Source organism: Nelumbo nucifera, chromosome 7 (assembly GCF_055504915.1).
Source record: "Nelumbo nucifera cultivar China Antique chromosome 7, China Antique-T2T, whole genome shotgun sequence".
NCBI classification, from domain to species: Eukaryota; Viridiplantae; Streptophyta; class Magnoliopsida; order Proteales; family Nelumbonaceae; genus Nelumbo; species Nelumbo nucifera.
This window is the reverse complement of record NC_142655.1, coordinates 20,587,236-20,603,882: the sequence shown is the minus strand read 5'-3', so window position 1 is coordinate 20,603,882 and position 16,647 is coordinate 20,587,236. Positions and strand designations below refer to the sequence as shown.

Genomic DNA, 16,647 nt, shown 5'->3' with positions numbered 1-16,647 from the left:
GATGGGCTTAAACGTGGTTATAGGCCCGTAGGTTTAAATATGGGCCAAAAAGCTTGGCCCGCAATAAATTCGAGCCGGGCTCGGGTTTTGTCAAAATAGTCCGGTCCGGCCCGACCTAATATTAGACTTAAAGTGAGTAATGTGATTATGTCCATTTGAATAAATTTTTTGATTTAAGAATGTAAAACTATGTTTTAAAATATAAAAGAAAGGGGAAAAAAATCATCTTGTAGGTCCGTTGTTCATTTAAATAGGAAAAAAAACTATCTGAATTTTTTATTTTAATTTGAATAGAGAAAATTGTTTTTTTTTATTGGGTCGGGCTTCGGGCCCAAGTTATAGGCCCGTTGGTCAGGCCGGGCTCGGGTTCGAACCTAGCATATTTCCCTTAATGACAAGTGAAAGCCCGGCCCGGCCCATGAACAGGTCTACTTCTCACTATACATACACCATCCCAGGCGTGTGTCCTCCACACTCTCATCCTTTGATCTTCAATCTCTCCTCATATACATCCACAACAAGCTAATTAAGAATTAAGATAATGAATTGCTCTTAGGTCAGTAGAGTAGTGGAGAGGCCCACAGTGTTCACTCTTATGGCAATAATGTTTCTTGCCAGTTTTATGGCTCCCACTGTGTCATCTTCAGCCTCCCTCAAGGTAGGTTTCTACAAGATTACTTGCCCAATCGGAAGAGACAATTGTGAGGAACACAGTTAGCAAAGCTGTTGCTGCCAATCCTGGCATGGCTGCTGCTCTCATTCGCTTGCATTTCCACGATTGCTTTGTCAGGGTATGCTTTTTGCTTTTTGCCTTTTGCCACCATCAATCTTGTTCTTGTTTGTTTTCTTACTCCATCTCTCAAATCTCAATTGCACTGCCTTTAATTTCTTGTGCTCTGTAGGGCTGTGATGCTTCCATTCTTCTTGATTCAGTATCAGGAATAAACCCGGGAGGAAGTGAGCATGGGCAACAAGGGTGTGCAAATCTTTTGAAGTGATTGATGAGGCCATGCCAAGATTGAAGCTCAATGCCCCAACACTGTATCTTGTTCAGACATCCTTGCCTCCGCAGCTCGCGACAGCATATTCTAGGCCGGCGACATTCACTATGCAGTCCCCAGAGGCCGGCGGGATGGCAGAGTTTCACTTGCAAGTGAAGTCACTCTGAACCTTCCTGATACATCCTTCAATGTGAAACAACTCAGGGATAATTTTGCACGAAAGGGGCTCTCACTAGAGCAAATGGTGACACTCTCAGGCGCCCATTCAATTGGGAACTCTTATTGCTCTTCCTTCTCAAACCGCCTCAACCACTTCAATTCTTCTCATTCCCAGGGCCAGGATCCTTCTCTTCATCTTGCCTATGCCATGCCAGTTACCTGAAAACTCAGTGCCCACTACATTCAACTGCTAAAACTAGTCTGGACCCAGTTGTACTATTCGATGCAGTAACCCCAGTTCGTCTAGACAACAATTACTACAAGAATTTGAAGAAGCACAAGGGACTGTTGACTTCAGACCAGTTGCTCTGGATTGATCCCTCAACAAGAAAGTTGGTGAAAGATAATGTCAACCATCCAGCAGCCTGGGCAGCCAAATTTGCATCGGCCATGGTGCATATGGGTTCTATTGATGTGCTCACTGGGGTGCAAGGGGAGATTAGGAAGAACTGCAGAGTTGTAAATTAGGTGAGATTTTGACTACATGAAACCATAGATATATAGATAGAGAGAGAGAGAGAGAGATGCTTTGTCTTCTTGTAACAAGTCTCCAATGTTTTGTATTCTATTTATGTTCTAATCAAGCCAGTTCTCTTCTTTTAATTTTGTTATTTTTTGTAAAGCATTCATATATGTGTAATAAAGAAAATGTTGAACTGTGGTTTGTGTAATAAAGAAAACAGGTAAACACTGTTAATTAGACATGGAACAGTCAGGGGAAAGGAAGAAATTACCTTTCATGATCCGAAAGGTTTGAGCACAAGTCTTGACGATCCAAATTAAGGAGTCTTACATTTATATGCCAAAATTGTCCAAGTGTAATGATTCCACAATTCATTTGTTTCTTCTCCTTTGGCATCTGGTGTTTTTGAATCCACAATTGCATTTGTTGTTTCTCCTTCTATTTGCATCAGGTTTCTCCCCAACTCCACACCAACACCCTACATGTGGGTTGAAGGGAATCATAAAACTAATTGTTGCCCTTTAGGAAACCTCTTGGTTTTCTAAAAGCTTGACCTAATAGTGAGAATATGATTCTCTTTACAAGACAATGCCACTTCCATCTTCTTCAAGTAATTCAAAGAAGCACCTTTTTTTAATAGGACATTGTAAATTTAACTATTATAATTTAATTTTTATAATTTTTAACTGCTTTATTTTAATTCTTATGAAATAAATAATAAAAAACAAAATGATTAAAAAAACGATGAGTGTGGATCCTCGTGGGGACAATGATGGGGATAAATTTGTCCCTGCCACCGGGGACAGGGATATGGTAATAATTTGTTAGTAAATCATTTCTAAACAAATAAATAATTTGGTAAATTGAATAAATAAAATTTTATAGATAATAATTTATTTAATTTAATAAAACTAATAAATGGATAAATGAAAGTTTATTGGGACAGGACTGCTACATGTTATCCTGAACCAAACCCAGCCCATTGATAACCCTAAATATTGGGCTAATAATAATTTTTAATAAATCATTTCTATATAAATAAATAATTTGGTAAATTAAATAAATAAAATTTTATAAATAATGATTTATTTAATTTAATAAAATAAATAAAGTTTATTGGCATGGGACTGGGAGAGGCTATCCCAAATCAAACCTAACCCATTTACAATCCTAAATATTGGGATCAAGGGGAGAAATAGAGAGAAAATTTAGAGGAAAAAAATAAGGGAAGAGAGAAGAAAGAGATGACTTTCACTGTTTTTGTTTTATATGGTGGCATGACCTTAAATACAAATTATTTCTAAATAAGTAAATAATTTACTAAATTAAATACATAAACTTTTGTAATTAATAACTTATTTAATTTAATAAAATAAATAAAAGTTTATTGGGACAAACTGGTATAAGCTATTCAAAACCAAACCTGAACCCATTGGGTCGGTTTTGGTTCCAAGAGCTAGAACTAATGGATCGGTTTCAGTTCTTGATATATTGTCCCGATTCTTATTGGGTTGCAACTGGTTCCACCTAGTCCCGAATCGATTTAGGCCTGACTTGAGCCATATATATAATATATTAAATAAACTAATATTACATATATAAAATTTTCAATAGGTTTATTATAATCAGATCCATTGGGCCAGACTCAATTGTCCAAAGAACTGATCGGTTCGACTTTGGGTCTAAAATTACAAACCCTATCGAGTTCCATTCAGTTTACTAGGTCCTTGATAATTCTTGTCGGGTTGGGCCCTACCAATGATAGCCCCAAATATTGTGATAATAATAATTTGTTAGTAAATTATCTCTAAATAAATAAATAATTAGTAAGTTAAATAAATAAAATTTTATAAATAATAATTTACTTGATTTAATAAAATAAATAAATTTTATTGGAATGGAACAAGTATATCTTGAACTCGACTTGACTCATTGACAATCCAAAATATTAGGTGAGAGAAAGAGAAAGGTAAAAGGACAGAGTTGGTACAAGCTATCCCAAATCAGACCCGACTCATTACCAACCCCAAATATTAGACTAATGATGATTTGTTAGTAAATTATTTCTAAATAAATATATAAATAGTAAATTTAATAAATAAAATTTTATAGATAATAATTTTTTTAACTTAATAAAATGAATTAATGAATAAATAAATCTTATTGGGATGGGACTAGTATAGGCTGTAATGAGCTAAACCCAACCCATTGACAATCCTACATGTTACCCAAGAGGGGGAAAAGAATTAGGGGAGAAGAAAGAAAGAGATGTAATTCATTGTTTTTCTTTTAAATAGTGGCATGACCATTAATAATTAGAAATTCAAAAACAAATAGGATTTTTGGCTTTGATAACACCTAAATTTTGCAAAAAACCCCACTTTTCCCCTTTTATAATTTGAGTGGCCAATTTAAACCTCAAACTAAAACCCCCCGTTTAACAAGTCTTTTTCAAAAGATCTGTTGCAAGATACGGTAGTTAAAAAACATGGTGATCTTTTGCAAATAGATCTTAGAAGACTAAACATTTTTTGGTTGAAATATTTTTTTATAGATCTCCGAAAAGACCATAAAAGTTAGAAGACCATTTTTTTCAAAATGGACCCCACATACATTTCAACATATGCATAATATATAATGTGGGGCCCACAAAATTTTTAAACTTGAGCCACTCATAGTCTCATACAAGTCCATACTTGTAAGTCATATTTGTGGTGGGACGTTGTTGGGGCAATCTTGTAGGGGGCTGATTTGCTCTCCATTTTTAGGTCCCCACTTGTACTTATAATTTTCTCTATACCTACCTCCCAAAGTAATTGTGTAATCTTATTTTATACTTTTGGGAGGGGAATTGAATTACGTATTACTTTGGTGAGATCGAAATCTGGTTTTGCAGTCAATTTCCACTCAGTTTCAAACATTTATCCATGAACAACATGAAAGAAAAAACCGGAAAAAAAAAAAAACTAGTAGGAAGGAGAAAGCTCCTCATTCAACCTGCAACTGAAACGCTTCTTCAGAGTGTGGAGAAGATGATTTACTTCAAGATTTGGCTCAGTGTAAGCAAAGATTCTCCAAGCTGCACTGATCAGAAAAAAAAAAAAGATTCTCAGAGCGGCCTCTTATCCCCTTCTTTACTAGAGTTCTTTTCTTTCTCCTTCCTCTCTCACAGTCTCACCTCTTTTGCTAAGTTTTAGGGTTTAACACCCTCACCAAAGACTTATCGGAATTCCAATTTTGTCCCCCAGTTCTATGAACCGCTTAAACGGTTCGAACTGATCGTGGTTCAACCGCTTAAACAGGTCCCCCAGTTCTGTGCTTGTTTTTCATCAATGAGATTTTTGCAGGCTGAACACCGGTTAAAGCACTAAAACAGGTCGAAAGAACCAAGAAGCCCCAGAACCAGAAGGATTTGCCAAAAGAGAAAGAAACCGAAGCGTACCTGGTATCTTACAGAGCATGAACCGATTTCTGGTTTGTGGGTCCTTCTTGATGGAATCAAGTTCCGATCAAAAGCGAGGGCACAAGAAACTCCCACAAAGAATCAAATCACAAGGAATGAATTCCCATAAAGAAATGGCCACCGGGGGTCGAAGGCTCTTTCTCTGACGATCTGTGTTAGGACAGAGGGCGTCGTTCTCCAGGTTACTCCTGTTAGAGCAGAGCATGGAAGCCTTCTGCACAAGAGTAAAATGGGGAACGAAGGCCTCCGTGCCAACAACCCATTCCCTCTCACTCTCTCTGAGACAGACGAAATACGAGGAAAGCCGTATATATAGATGGACTGCTGCTGCTGCTGCTGCAGTTGGAACTTGGACTCCAAGATTGCTTCGAAATTCTGTTGAGAATTCCAGAATGGATGTAAGAAGCATCTCGAATTCGATGGTTGTTTTGCTCGCCGCTCGGCAGTTAAGTTGGCGCGGAAGAACCGGAATCCATGTATAAATAGGTTTTTCAGTTGAGAGAGAGAAAAGCTAAAGCTAATGGTGATGAACTGATGATGTATGTCGACAATCGACATCGACAGATCACAGATGCAATGGTGGCAGAATAGACCGGATGTAGAACCGTTTTCGTCATTTGGTCATTGGGTTAAATGGTCAATCGTCCGATATGCTCAAACTATGGCATTTTAATTTTTAATTACGGGTCAGGTCTGCTACGGGTCTTACCCAACCCAGACCCGACATGAAGTCGTTCTAACCCGAACCAAAACCAATCTGGCCTGCCTGCCCCACAAAATAGCTTATGCTTAATTAAACAAATGGTTCAATGCCACGATGTCAATGGGTCGGATTTTGCACCGATTAAGGCTGACTTGACCCTAACCCGATAGAATCTGGTCAATGCGAGTTTACACTTTGCCAGTTTGCCCCGTTTGTTTTTCGAAAAGCCATTTTACCTCGTTAAGTGACTTGAGAAGGTTCAAAGTATCAATATGATACGCGTATCAGTAGTATCGTATTGATACTTAGGTGGCATTTGATAAATGTGAAATCTGAAATCTAAAAAGTTAAAAAGATATTATTTGTCTGAAATCTCAAAAGAAGCATATGTGCTTTTCTACTTAGAGGCTCTGAATCAATAAGTTTGTTTGTGTTGGATCAACCTTTTACCATTTGAAATTCACTGATTTTACTATTTTACTCTTAGAACATACTATTTGGAAATGTTGAGTTCAATTCGCATTATCTCATAAAAAAAAATTTTAACTTCAAAATAATATTGAAACAATATAAATTAAAAATTACTAATTAATAAATAAAATGATTAAAATTTAAAAAAATAATTAATGATTATAAAAATATTAAAATAATTAACAATAAATAATTAGTAAAAAATAATTTATAATTAATAATAGTAATAGTAATAATAATAATTATTATTATTATTAATATTCACCCTCTTGAAAGAGAGAATCGTCGTCGCTGCAACTTGTAGCGACAGTGGCGAGAAGACAGGGTGAAGAGAGAAAGAGAGAGAGAGAGAGAGAATGGGGCGGGGTATTTTTTACTTTAGGCCACGTCTTAAATGTGTCTGAGCGTATTAAGTGATGGGCCTAAGTGTTAAAATTTCAAATATGAAAAAACTTTTCAAATCATATTCAAATGCAACACCAAATAAGCATTGCATATGAAAAGTAGATATTTCAAACTTCAGACGTCTAAAAAGTGTTATCAGACGCCACCTTAGAAATGCTCGAAACTCTTTTTTTTAGTTTTTTTTTTCAAATTTTGGTTTTTCGGGAAGCTAAAAACAAGACTTTTTTTATTAAAAAAAGTTGGAGTTCTGAAACACCTAGAAACAGGCGTTTCGGAGTGTATTGAGAACATAGTTTCCAACAACATCCCACAGCACATCCTTGTAATGTATTGAGAACATCTCCCGATGATAATACCAGAAATGATGAGGTATCATCGGGAGATGTTCCTAATACACGACGGGGATGTGTTATGGGACGTTGTGGGAAACTATCTCGTGGGGGGCGGATTTCAACTCAAAATTGTCCCAATTCGCCTTGTTAAACTCAAAATTGACAATGTTTTACTAGGGGCAAGAATGACATTTCAAATTTATTTTCTTTTGATTAAATTTATTTGAATCAATGTTTTCAACCTGTCGTTGACCTGGTTGGTCGAACCGTTCGAACCGTCACTTAGCCAAGATTTCGGGTCCGGTTCAGTCAAGACCCATTGGATGGTCAAAATCGTTGACTTGGTCAAGACCCAGCCAGTTCAATCGTTGACCCGTTCAACCCAGTGACCGGGTCACGGTTGCACACTCAATGCATGCAAAACTTTCATAGGCCATAACTTTGCACTTTGATGTCTGATTGAGGTGATTTTTTTTTTATTTTTGTAACTTTTCAAGATCTATGCACTATAAGGCGCCTTGCCCCACTATTTTCGCAAAAAAATTCAGCCTCAAATTGCAATTTTTAATATTTTTATAAATAAAAAAAATTAAAAACTGAATTAAAAAACATAAATTAAATATAAAATAATACATATAATATATCTAAAATATATTTATACATTATTTACTGCTGAAATATATATTCATACATATATAAAACATACATCTTTATGTATATAAGTATATATACACTTAATACATATATGTGTTGACATGACACGGTCTAAACTGTTCGACCTAGCCAATCAAACCAGTGAGCCACGACCCAAGGCAAAAATGGTTCAGCCTCCAGGTCAGTTTTCAAAGCATTAGTTTAAATAAACATTAATGTCAAAATCATCATTCCCCACTGCCATCTTTAGAAAAGTTGATTAAGTACAATAGGTTGCAAACTATAGGGGTATTTTAATAAAATGCAAACTATAAGCTAGGTTTTAATAAATTTATTAATATTTTTTATTTTATTATTTTTGCGAAAAGAGATACATAAGGCAGGGGTAGCACGTCCACGATTATCATAAAAACAAATGAAAAGCTCATTAATAGATACATGAGTTAATCAATTTGTTGCTTGATATATTAGCTTCATGATAGACATTACGATACCTAACGATTTGATCCATATGTACACCAAGACAATGACACTCCTCGATTATGATTTTTAATCTCCATGGGGGATCGGAGGGTTCACCTTCTTAACAAATTAACAAATTAGGCAACAAGATTTCATTTCGGATTTTTAAAGATGTTAAGGTTTGAATTCAAGCATTCATGGTTATAAAAGCCATGATCTTATTGACTATTGAGCTAATTAAGTGATTTGATCATTTGTTTTCATTTTAATATTTGAATGTTTATAATAAATAATATAAAAAGTAATATTTATAAAATTTAAACTATAATGATAAATTATAAGTTTTAAATTATATATTATTATTACTGAAAATCAAGTTTTCAGAAGACATGTTTCATTTTCTTTTTATCTGAAAGGGGAGAGTAAAGAAAGAACAAGGTCCACGGGTAGACCTTAGAACCGCCAATGCCAAAACCAACCTTCACAAGGTGGGTTCATGTTCCAAAAACCAGGAACTGACCCCTATAAGATGGAACCGAACCAAACCAATCCATACTCACCCATTGAATTCAAATTCGGACAATTAGATATTGTTTCCAGCCCCTTCCCATTATTTTCATGAATGCTTATATTCCACTTTGCTCAATACATTATGAGTTGGGCTGGCATGACATCATAGGAGTTTAATTGCAAACTGTTTGGGCGGGTGGGGGTCATTATACAGTTGCCTCCACTTAGGGGTCATTTTTAAGGATGGTCATTATACAGTTGCCTCCACTTAGGATTTTCATGCCAGTTTTATGGCTCCCATTGTGTCACCATCAGCCTCCCAGTCGCAGTCCCTCAAGGTCAAGGTGGGTTTCTACAAGAATAGTTGCCTATCTGCAGTCTGCAGAGACAATTGTGAGGAACACAGTTAGCAAAGCTGTTGCTGCCAATCCTGGCATGTCTGCTGCTCTCATTCGCTTGCATTTCCATGACTGCTTTGTCAGGGTATGCTTTTTGCTTTTTGCTTTCTGCCTTTTTCCATCATCAATTAATCTTGTTCTTGTTTGTTTTCTTACTCCATCTCCCAAATCTCAATTGCACTGCTTTTAATTTCTTGTGCTCTGTAGGGCTGTGATGCTTCCATTCTTCTTGATTCAGTATCAGGAATAAACCCGGCTGAGAAAGTGAGCATGGGCAACAAGTGTTTCCCATTAGGAAACCTTTTGGTTTTCCTAAAGCTTGACTGAATACTGAGAATATGATTCTGTTTACCAGATAATGTCACTTCCATCTTCTTCGAATAATTCAAAGCACATATTACCACTTTCTTTTTTTAAGGAAAATTGCCATTACTAAGGCCCTTTGATTTGTAGGAATAGGGGTCTGGAATTGGTTGGGCAGAATCGGAATTTTATTTCCATTTCTGCTGGGATGACATTCCCCATTTGAGCGAATGGCCATTCCCTACCCCTCCTCCCTTAGGAATGAAATCTCATTCCTGCTTATTCCAATTCTCATTTCATTTCTGTTTGGATCAAACAGATTATAGGAATAAACTATCCGATTCCGATTCTAAAAGATTTCAATTTCGATTCTAATTCCGATTCCAACTATAGACCAAATAAACCCTAAATGTTTTTTGGAGCCACAGAAAAAAGAAATTTCATTCAACTGAATCTAATTACATCATACATTTCTTTGTAGAAACCAATGCAAGTTATACAATCAGGAATCTCTTGTAACCATGTTTTGTCGACCTTCTTATCAACAGCAAGATTAGCCATACAATATGCAACAGAGTTGGTAATTCTATTAGAATACAAAACCTTCATTTGCAATCTTTGCAACAAGGGCCATGACCCAATCCTTATTTTTTAGGGTTTAGAAGAATTTTCTGGCTACATAATAAAATATATAACGATGACTCCATAAAATCAGTGCTAAACTTAAAGCTTCAACTTGGGCAAATTGCTCCATCTCTTCCTTTGGACAACTGAAATCATCTAAACAAATTTCTGCTATTGGATGACTAGCAATCCATCTACCATATTCATTAAAACATTGCAAATCTAGTTAAGCCCTTGATTAACAGCATCTTAACTAATTCAAGGTTGCATATCTACAACATATCTACAGCATCTTACTATACTTAATTAAATTTTTATAAACAATAAAGCTGAAATATAATTTTCATAATGATATTATAATTAGAATAATATTATATTATCATTGTATTACTAAATAATATATTAATAAAATAAAATTATTATAATATTATTTTATTATTAAAATATTATTTACTATTATTTTAATTCAATAATATTTTATAAAATTAACTTTTATTTTTATTTTATTATTATGATTTTCATAATAATATTTTAATATTATTTTTAATCAAATTCATTATTAAAATGGTATTATCTTATTATTATTTTAATTTATTAATATTGTATTATTTAATGCTTTAAGTTTTATTTTAATATGTATTTTACTGTTTTTGTTCTATTATTTTATTAATTTTATGTTATGTTATTAATATTTTATTATTATATTATTATATTATTAATTTATGCGATTTTTATTATTAGTATTAATAATCATTAATGTAAATATCCATTCTCATAATCAACTACGAAGGCAAACTGGTAAAATGACCATTTTCAGAATTTAGTATTCAAATTTTAGAACAATATTCTCTACATTCAAATATCAAATAAGACTCAAGGCACCAATTCTTTTAGAGCTTTTTGCTTTTTAGACATCAAACTTTATAGCAACAGAATGACAACCAAGTCTACTCCATCAAGCACAAACAAAAATGACACTAATTGGATACTTTTGGAGAATCAAACTAAACACAATATTAACATTTTTTTCTTTCTCTTTTGGGTTGGGCCGGTTGGTTTTGTATTGAGCTTGGTTCAAATAGCATGCTCCTAAGGCTAAGATTTTAAAAGGCTAAAGGTGTAGTTGAGGCATAATGGCCCAAAAAGGTGAGGCGTAAGCCTCAAAGCTTAAGAAAAATGATTAATTAAAGTTTATAAATTCATAAAAATAACATACAATATACCAAGTTAGAATGATAGAAAGTGCACATAATATCTATAAAATAGAAGCTTATAACCAATAATCATTTTAAGAATTAAATAAAATAATAACTAACAATTATAAACATTTTCACGGTTCATGTTTCAAAATGCAAAGTTTTCAAATTATTGAAATGACCAATTTAGAAGCAAGGAGATATATGAAGAATCATCCCATACAATTGATATTAGATTTATGGTCATCCAACAGTTTATAAGAAAGGAAACAACTTAATTGATTTGATCTATGAAAAATGAATAAATAAAAGGAAAAAATCACTAGGAAAATAAATGAAAAAAAATAACAAAATTGGGATGTTTTGTATATACAAAAAAATTGGAATATTAGATTTAGAATAATAAGAAAAAGAAAACCTCACTTGATTTATCCAAGAGAAACTAAGAACTTGATTGGGCTTTGTTGCATTAAACTCTCCTAAAACACTAAGAAAAACTATTAGAACTTATATACTCTATTGGCTTTTTTCATTTTTACTCTTTTTATTTGGCCCATAAATATTGAGCTACTTCTTCCATATATTTTGAGCTACAAAAATGCATAGAATATATTTTTTGCATTAAATCACTAAGTAATCATTGATACTTGAGGCTTTTACACCTTTTTATGCATTAAGCTACACTACCTTGCACTTTGAGGCTTGAGTCTTATGCCACATTCTAAGAAAGTCTTAAGTCTCACATCAAAGTTGTGAGCAATTTTTTTGAACTGTTGTTAACCTGGACGGCCGAACTGTTCGGCCTGGGAACCATCCAGGCAACCAATTCCGTTTTACCCTAAACCTGATCCCTGGCAAAAAATAATTGAATTGGTTAACGACTCATTGACTCGGGTAGTCGAACCATCGACTCGTTCAACCCGTTCAATGGTTTTTGGCCGTTTTTTATTTTGATTATTGTTTTTTAATTTTTTTTGTCAGAACGAGTCATCCATTCAAACTAGATGATTAAACCGTCGACCTGGAAACCAGTGGCCAAAACTATTCTAGTTCCAAGTATTTTTTTAAAACATTGGTTGTGAGGCTTAAGCCTTGAGGCAAAATATGTGTTTGGCCTCAAGTAATATGCCTCGTGCTCCAAGTTTTAGGCTTTTTAAATTATAATTAACAACTAATTATAAATTATAATTTATTTGCCAAAAATACTTTAACTTAATAATACAAGTCCAACTATGGCCTTGTTTGGGAAATAAGTGCTTATCTATCTAATAAGCACTTATTAATATTTGATAAGTGTTCTTTCCAACTATTTATTTTTAAACAAATACTTTTTATGTTGAGTGCTTGGTGAGTTGTTTATCATAAAAGTGTTTATTCAACAAAAATGATAATTCTAGCCCTCACTTAATATAACCATATATTGAATATGGAGAAAAATAAAAAATAAAAAAACAAAGGTGTTAAAAAATAATTAAGGATTCGTTTTCTACCTTGGTCAATGTTGCTACAAAGAAACATGTGAATAGGAGGAGAAAGATGAAGAAATGATAGGATGTCCTGTCGTGTTTTAATATTGGGAGAATTACCAAGAAATGGGTTAAAAAGATAAGGGATAGAATTGGAAGAAAATGGCAAAAAAAGTGCTCATTCAATAATCACTTAAAAAAATAAGTGCTTATTTTGGGTTTTTTTATGTGGTCCCAACACTTAAATAAGCGTCTATTCCAATTAAAACTTAAAATAAGTGCTCCCAAACAAGGACTATGATAAAAAATTACTTGATAAATAAAAAAAATTATATTAAAGGAATCATATAATTTGCGTTTCATTTATTTACATTTCACAAGGTTTACTTGTCAATTATGTTAAAGACTTCAACAACATTAAAAATATCACATATAACATCTCATTTTATAACTAGTTCTTTTTTTTTTTTTTGTTTCACAGTGCAATTTTTGCATTGTAGACTTTACAATACATAAAAAGTAATAAATCACATTTAAATACATAAGGTGATTTACTTACTTTTTATTGGTTTACGTTTCACAATGTATATTCATCAAGCACATTAAAGACTAAATATGTCACTTGATGTCTCACTTTATTACTAGTTCACTTCTTTATTTTATAATAAAGTTTTTTATATTTTAACTTTTACCATATAAAGAGTTTAACTATAGTATAAAAACTACACAATAAATTAAAGAAAGTAACCATCATGGTATAGGCATTATATGACTTACTTTTTATTAGTTCACATTTTATAGAATGTATGTGTTGATTTAAAATTTCATAAGATGTATGTATTGATTTAAAATTAATTATAAGTATTTTTTGGTTCCCACAATATAAGCGAATCCAAATGAGAATGCAATTATGAATCTAGAATTAGTTCTGTTAAATATGAATCAAAAGTTGAGTATGAATCCAATCGTGATTAGCATAATGAAATTTAAATAAGCTTATGTACAAATGCGATAGATTGCTTTGGAGACGTGTTTTAGGTTAGTGCCATGTAGGTGTTTTCTCCTTTTTCTTATTTTTCTTATTTGTTTAAGTGTTTTTAAGCATTTTCAAATAGTTTCAACTAACACTCATACCTTAGGCTTTGTGCAAACTTTTCAATAAAACATATAATGGAGAAAACTGTATTATGGGTTGATTATGTTTAATAAAAAAACACCATTTAAATTTTTAATAGTCAAAATTATTAACTAACTATAACTAATCACTTAATTCAAATTCATGATTGTACAAAGACATTGCTCAAATGGGCTTGAATACTTTTTTCATGGTGACCCTCTAGAATTTATAAAATGATTGTAAATCAAGCCATTTATATGCATAATTCACAACATGAAAATTATTCTCTCACAATCTGAATTCCTATGTTAAAAATGTTACATTTTTTTAGAAAATCTTTAACTTTGTTGGTTAGAATTTTTCTTGTATTTTGAGAATAAATTTGTATACAATCCAATAGTAAGTTCAATCATTTAATTGTGAGCAAATAACATTCTATAAACAATATCTTTGAATATTCATTAAATCTCTTATACCTTGAAACTACTTTTTCAGTAATACTTACCAATCACATTATATACTTTAATTATATTAAAAATGTTGTTGTAAACCGTAACATCTCATTTTATCATTGGTTCACTTTTTAATTTTATAATCTAGTTTTAATATCATAGATTTCTTTTATATAAATATTCTAGCTATAGTGTAGAAGTTACACAATAAACATCTACTATTATATAAAAAAAAAGATTGCAAAGTAAATAAAAAGTAGGGTAAAATATAAAAAACCTCCCCTAAATTTTCTAACAATAATATAAACCTCCCTTGCGTTTTGACAATAACAAATACCTCCCTTCCTTCAACTTTTGGACGGAAAAATGTTAACAAAGTATATTAATTTTTCAAATTACCAAATTTAGCCTTCATTGTAGCTTAAGTCATGTACATCAAATTCAACACCTGGAACATAGAACGTCTTGTTTTGCCTGACAAGTTGAAGCCCATCAACAAAACTAAATGCAAATGACTAATCGTTGAAATGGTTTTCTTTGTTGTAAAGTGCTAGAAGGAAGCCAAATCTCTTTTTTCGTTGGAAGAAGAAGAAGAAGAAGAACGCGACAACAGCAACATTACAAACAACAAATAGGAATATAGGAATATAGAAATGAAAATTCTAGATCCTAGAAACCTCAACCTTGGCAACTAAAGTTTGCAACCTTTGCAATAAAGGGATTTATTGTTGGTTCAGATCTGTCATTTGGTTCTGTTAATGGATCAAATTAGGGTTTTCAGACCCTGTTTCTATGGATTAATTTTTCAAAATTCTCCATTTTTATGGATTTTAATTGATTCTTTGCAACGAGGATTTATTTTAATTGATTGTATACTAGCTTTGAGATTGCAATGGCATTTTCGACTTTACTCAACGGGTGGCTACTATGGTAAATCAATTGCTTAATTTCCTTGAACATTGAGAAATTAGTATCCCCTTCATAGTCCCACGACAATAAAAAATACAAGGGGGTGTAAAGGAGAGATTAATCAAGTGAAGGCAATTCTGACATTTTAAAATATTTTTTATGATGCCCTGACAATCAATCATGGGTAAATTTGTAACTTTATAGGTTTTTTTTTGTCTGGGTCACTAATGGATGGGAATTTTTTGTTGAGTTCTTTAAAAGTACAAGGGAGGTTTTTGTTAAAGTAAAACTAAAGGGGAGGCTTTTATGATTTTTAGAAACTTCAAGAGAGGTTTTGTATTTTACCCTAAAAAATAATCAATTATAGTAAAAGACATCATATTATCTACTTACTTTTTTTAGAATGTATATTAACAAATCATGTTAAAGACTTCAACATTGTTAAAGATGTCATTTATGATGTTTTACTTTTTCACATTTTTTTCATTAAGTAGTTTTAATATTCTAAATTTTATTATATAAAAACTACACCTATGGTGCAAAAGTTGCACAATAAATAAAAAATTGACTAATCAAAGGTCAATTTTTTTAAATTATCCCTACTATTTAGCTAACCGACAAACTATAGTCTTATTGTTTAACTATTGTCTTAAACCACCCCTACTATTTTTGACAATTGACTAGATCTACCCTTGTCGTTAATGTCCATTGATATTCCATCAAAATCCATACACATGTAACACCACGTGCCATTTATTTATTATTTAAAACCCAATATTACCCTCTCTCTCTCTCTCTCCATCTTCCCAAAAACCCATCATGGCCAACAAATGGATTGATTTGATTTGAATTCGAAGGGACCAGTGTGATCCATTCCCTCCACTAGTTCGAACGGAAAATGGAGGCTTCTGTACTTATCATCGATGATTTTACTAGCGGGAGCCCAATAAGGATCGGACTCCCGATAAAGCCTCCAGAAGACAGCATCAACGGATTTGTTAACTTCTGGCTATATGTAGCACCATGTTGCAATCACTCCGTTGGGTTTTCTGAGTACGCATTTCACTTGTTGGTAGAAGTTGGGGATATCAAACTAATGGAGAGCTTGGGATGCGGTCACAACATCGACGCTTGCTTGTGTTGGCACTTTGCTTTTGACTTCATCTATGGACATGATGGGAGAGGTCTGCTCGTAACGAATGTTGGGTAACTTGGGTGCAAATGATAGCTGCTCCTAGCATGTGTCTGTGGCCACCACAGTCATGAAAATTCTGGCCAACTAAAAATAACAATGTGTTATAAAGCCTAGAAATTGTATGTGTGTATGAGAGAGAGAGAGGACTCATAGATTTTGCCGATTGGTCGCTCCTGGTGCCAATGTCCCAAGTAAGGTCGTGAGACGGAGTCTTAGATGCAATGAATTGGAAAAGCTTAGGTGGGTAACTTGTCTTACTCGACTGACACCTCCTACGGCTAAACCTGCTAAGTTGCTCTCCTCG

General features: G+C 33.1%; 1 pseudogene across 1 annotated transcript; it reads left to right on the top strand.

Annotated features, from left to right (window-relative positions):
* The first annotated feature begins 443 nt into the window (after positions 1-443).
* LOC148790252 (peroxidase 5-like) lies at positions 444-1,924 on the top strand (annotated as a pseudogene). Its single transcript, XR_016078808.1, has 2 exons — positions 444-791; positions 903-1,924. The product of XR_016078808.1 is annotated as a peroxidase 5-like (transcript).
* Positions 1,925-16,647: the final 14,723 nt, after the last annotated feature.